Source organism: Bufo gargarizans, chromosome 9, assembly GCF_014858855.1.
Source record: "Bufo gargarizans isolate SCDJY-AF-19 chromosome 9, ASM1485885v1, whole genome shotgun sequence".
Taxonomy (NCBI): Eukaryota; Metazoa; Chordata; class Amphibia; order Anura; family Bufonidae; genus Bufo; species Bufo gargarizans.
In genome coordinates, this window is record NC_058088.1 from 111,779,312 (window position 1) to 111,785,337 (window position 6,026).

Genomic DNA, 6,026 nt, shown 5'->3' on the forward strand with positions numbered 1-6,026 from the left:
TTAGAAATAAATCCTAAACCAGAAAGAATTTCTGCACTCGCCATTTGATGTCATTTCAGAAACCAGTTTTTAAATGTTTGGGTCAAAGTTTGTCACGTTTGTCAGCGCAGAATGCAAATGGTCGTCAGTGAGCCGCGAGCGTGAGGCAGGTATGGCTCTCTTTAGCACTGGAAAAGTTTGTTCACGCACATAAGTTGTCATTATTCTTTGTCCTTGTTTTCGCAAATTTGGAAATGTTTCTGGACATAGTTCGGCATAAAAGTCTGGTAGCGCTTTTTCTCGGAATGTGTCCTGCAGTGACGTCTGGGATTGTAAGTCAATCAGTTCCAGCTGTAAGTCACTCGGTGCAGTGGAAGTGCCGACTGAAAATGGATTTTTCGAACAAACGAATATTATTCTTCATGTGGTGAAAATCTGCAAAACTTTCTTCAACATTTTCACTTAGCAGCTTGAGAAGCTGAACCATTCTTCCTTCTGGGAAGCGAACGTTCATGTCTTCCTGATGTTGGAAAGTTCTCTTTCAGCTTGTTGTATGAACAATACACCTGACAGATTAGCTTGTTTTTTCCTTGCAGCTTTAGATTCAGTTCATTTAAATAAGGCGACTTTCACACTGGCATTTTGGCTTTTCGTTTGTGAGATCTGTTCAGGGCTATCACACGCGGTCCAAAACGGATCAGTTTTGCCCTAATGCATTCTGAATGGAAAATAATCCGCCCCGAATGCATCAGTTTGCCTCCGTTCCCTCTCTATTCAGCTTTGGAGGCGGACATCAAAACGCTTGCAGCAATTTGGTGTCTGACGAAACTGAGTCAAACGGATTTTCTATGACACAATCTGGCACAATAGAAAACGGATCCGGCTCCCATTGACTATCAATAGGTGTTCAAGACAGATCCGTTATGGCAATGTTAAAGATAATACAAACGGATCCGTTGTGAACGGATGCATGCGGTTGTATTATCTGAACGGATGCGTTTGTGCAGATCAATGACGGATCCGTAGCAAACGCGAGTGCGAAGGTAGTCTAAGCTGTCAAATCGCACAAGATTGCTACATCCCAGAGCCATGATGGATCGCTAATCTCGGGAAGCTGTTTTGATTTTTCAGCCATGAAGATAGAAATCTCATGTCTCCGGTCAAAAAAGTGTTTCAGCACTTTGCCTCGACTTCACGGTGATAGACATCATCTTCATGTTCAGATTCAACTGCAATGAGAAATTCTCTGAAAGTCCTGGGATTCAGTGCATGTGATTGTATGAAGTTTACACATGTAACGACAACCTTCAGAACATGTTCCAAGTCCAACTGCTTCCCACAAAGATTTTGTTGGTGAATTATGCAGCGGAGCTCCAGTGCTGGAGAACCATTGGATTCTATCACTTTGTGACGTATTCCAGCTACCAAACCGTCCAACCATGCTTCTTGCACCATCTGTAGTCACTCCTGCTAACCTGCTCCAGTCCAGGCCAAGCTCGGCAATAACTTCTGATACTTCTCTGAACAAATCTTCACCAGTGGTTGTTCCATTCATGCTTTACATCGCTGCCAGTTCTTCTAGAACTTCAAATGTAGAGTTTGTGCCATGAATGAACACTAGCAATTGAGTGGTGTCACTTACGTCTGTAGACTCATCAGCAGCAATTGAAAACACTTCAAACTGGCCTCTTGTCCTCAGCAGTGATGGTCAGTTCGCAGTGTTTGCCAGCAGTCACTGGGAGAAGGCAGTTCCGAGAACAGCCCGATGAAGGCCCTCGGCGGCTGTTCTTGGAACTGCCTGCTCCCGGTGACTGAATTTAATTTCAGACCGGCTCCCGGCACAGGTAAGGGCTTACCTGTGCATCGCCGGACGGGCGAGCCTACCTTACTAAAGATGGCAGCCCGCATGCGTTCGCTGATGAACACTGAGAACTGACCATCACTGGTCTTCAGTTGCAGCATAAGATCGCCTCCCAAATCTCCCACTCGTCTCGTGATCGTTGATGACTTCAATTGCACTCTTTTTCTGGGCATAATTCTTCCACCATAGCCAAGAGGCACTTTTTCACACATTCACCTTCAGAAAATGGTTTGGCTTCCTTACTCAATATACGAGCCACCCGAAAACTTGCACGAACGGCTGCTTCATTTTCTTTTCTATTTTTATTGAAATTTTTTGTTAATCAACTTCTTCACGCAATTTGGCAATTTTCGGTTCATGGCACACACCAACATATTGGTCATACGTTATCTTGTGTTTGCTGTCACAGTGTTGTTTGATATTGTGCTCCTACTTTACGTTTCTTCCCTTCTGCCATTTTCTACAGCTGGTGCTGCACAGACCTTCCAATTGGGTGCCAACACTTTCTTTTGGAGCTCCTTTAAAATGTAATAAAGAAATAAATATTTTACATTATATTGGAGTTCCATGGTATGTGAACTACCCAACAACAAATTAGGCCCCTATTTTGGTGTAGTTTCGCATAGCAGCCACTAGATGGTGATGGGGCACAACTTAGGCTCCTTTCACACCTGCGTTCAGGTGTCCGCTCGTGAGCTCCGTTTGAAGGGGCTCACAAGCGGCCCTGAACGCAGCCGTCTGTCCCTAATGCATTCTCAGTGGAGGCGGATCCGCTCAGAATGCATCCGTCTGCCAGCGCTCAGCCTCCGCTCCGTGAGCGGACACCTGAACGCTGCAAGCAGCGTTCGGGTGTCCGCCTGGCCATGCGGATCCGTTCCGACTTATAATGGAAGTCAATGGGGACGGATCCGCTTGAAGATGACACCATATGGCTCAATCTTCAAGCGGATCCGTCCCCCATTGACTTTCAATGTAAAGTCTGAACGGATCCGCTCAGGCTACTTTCACACTTAGAAAATGTTTCTAAGTTATAATGCAGACGGATCCGTTCTGAACGGAGCCACCGTCTGCATTAATATGATCCGTTCAGAACGGATCCGCCCGAACGCTAGTGTGAAAGTAGCCTTAAAGGGAACTTGTCACCTCAAAAACGCATATAAAACGGACAGCGTTACCTCATAGTATCCCCCAGTCTGTTAGTAATCATATGTTTGATCCGGTAGTCTGATGCTCCATAGGTTTGAAAAACTATGTTTTAAGCGCCCTCAGCTTAAAGTCAAGCGGGCAGAGGCTTCCTTGCCTCAAGTCAAGGTAAGCACGCCCCCTCTTTTGTTAGATTGACCGCCTGCAGTGTGGCCGGGATTGCATAAGTCTCACGCATGCGCAGTGTGCTCCTTGGTAAGGTGCGTTCCTGTCTCCGGCTGCCGTTGTTAGCCAGGTTCCACAGTGCATAAGTTGCGTAAGTCTCGCACATGCACAGTGCGCCGCTGGAACCCGGCTAACAATGGCAGCCGGAGACAGGAACGCACCTTACCAAGGAGCACACTGCGCATGCGGGAGACTTATGCGATCCCGGCCACACTGCAGGCGGTCAATCTAACAAAAGAGGGGGCGTTTAGGGGGCGTGCTTACCTTGACTTGAGGCAAGGAAGCCTCTGCCCACTTGACTTCAAGCTGAGGGTGCTTAAAACATACTTTTTCAAACCTATGGAGCATCAGACTACCGGATCAAACATATGATTACTAACAGACTGGGGGCTACTATGAGGTAACGCTGGCCCTTTTATATGCGTTTTTGAGGTGACAAGTTCCCTTTAAAAGAAGTATGACCAGGCAGACTTATATATGTAGAGTTGCTCTATATGTGCAGCACAGGGAACTTGTATGCATACCTCCAAACCATCCCAGATCAGGCAGGACAGTCCCTAATTTTAGTGACTGTCCCACTGCCCAGGAACGGCTGAGGTATCGGCTGTCTCTGCAGTCACGGGGTGCATAGACTGCCTGTAGCGGTGAAGCAGGGAGCCGTCCGCTCCACCGTTCAGCGTAGTTGCGTGATGCAGCCAAACATCCCACTGCAGGAGACACAGACCAGCAGAGTAATGTGTGACGGTATCCTGCCGCTGGGAGCGCAGATCAGCAAAGGAACTAGGGGAGTATTTACTGATCTATTTATTCCTGTGAAGGGGGCACATGTGAGCATTACTGCTGTGAAGGGGGCACATATCTGCCATTATTACTGTGAGGGGCACGTGTGAGCAGTACTACTGTGAAGAGGGCACATATCTGCCCATTATTACTGTGAGGGGCACATGTGAGCATTACTACTGTGAAGAGGGCACATAACTGCCATAATTACTGAGAGGGGGCACGTGTGAGCATTACTGCTGTGAAGAGGGCACATATCTGCCCATTATTACTGTGAGGGGCACATGTGAGTATTACTACTGTGAAGAGGGCACGTATCTGCCATTATTACTGTGAGGGGCACGTGTGAGCATTACTGCTGTGAAGAGGGCACATATCTGCCATAATTACTGAGAGGGGGCACGTGTGAGCATTACTGCTGTGAAGAGGGCACATATCTGCCATTATTACTGTGAGGGGCACGTGTGAGCATTACTACTATGAAGAGGGCACATATCTGCCATTATTACTGTGAGGGGCACGTGTGAGCATTACTACTATGAAGAGGGCACATATCTGCCATTATTACTGTGAGGGGCACATGTGAGCATTACTACTATGAAGAGGGCACATATCTGCCATTATTACTGTGAGGGGCACGTGTGAGCATTACTACTATGAAGAGGGCACATATCTGCCATTATTACTGTGAGGGGCACATGTGAGCATTACTACTATGAAGAGGGCACATATCTGCCATAATTACTGAGAGGGGGCACGTGTGAGCAGTACTACTGTGAAGAGGGCACATATCTGCCATAATTACGGAGAGGGGGCACGTGTGAGCATTACTACTGTGAAGAGGGCACATATCTGCTATAATTACTGAGAGGGGGCACGTGTGAGCATTACTGCTGTGAAGAGGGCACATATCTGCCATAATTACTGAGTGGGGCACGTGTGAGCATTACTACTATGAAGAGGGCACATATCTGCCATTATTACTGTGAGGGGCACGTGTGAGCATAACTACTATGAAGAGGGCACATATCTGCCATTATTACTGTGAGGGGCACGTGTGAGCATTACTACTATGAAGAGGGCACATATCTGCCATTATTACTGTGAGGGGCACATGTGAGCATTACTACTATGAAGAGGGCACATATCTGCCATTATTACGGAGAGGGGGCACGTGTGAGCATTACTACTGTGAAGAGGGCACATATCTGCCATAATTACTGAGAGGGGGCACGTGTGAGCAGTACTACTGTGAAGAGGGCACATATCTGCCATAATTACGGAGAGGGGGCACGTGTGAGCATTACTACTGTGAAGAGGGCACATATCTGCCATAATTACTGAGAGGGGGCACGTGTGAGCATTACTGCTGTGAAGAGGGCACATATCTGCCATAATTACGGAGAGGGGGCACGTGTGAGCATTACTACTGTGAAGAGGGCACATATCTGCTATAATTACTGAGAGGGGGCACGTGTGAGCATTACTGCTGTGAAGAGGGCACATATCTGCCATAATTACTGAGTGGGGCACGTGTGAGCATTACTACTATGAAGAGGGCACATATCTGCCATTATTACTGTGAGGGGCACGTGTGAGCATAACTACTATGAAGAGGGCACATATCTGCCATTATTACTGTGAGGGGCACGTGTGAGCATTACTACTATGAAGAGGGCACATATCTGCCATTATTACTGTGAGGGGCACATGTGAGCATTACTACTATGAAGAGGGCACATATCTGCCATTATTACGGAGAGGGGGCACGTGTGAGCATTACTACTGTGAAGAGGGCACATATCTGCCATAATTACTGAGAGGGGGCACGTGTGAGCAGTACTACTGTGAAGAGGGCACATATCTGCCATAATTACGGAGAGGGGGCACGTGTGAGCATTACTACTGTGAAGAGGGCACATATCTGCCATAATTACTGAGAGGGGGCACGTGTGAGCATTACTGCTGTGAAGAGGGCACATATCTGCCATAATTACTGAGAGGGGCACGTGTGAGCATTACTACTATCAAGAGGGCA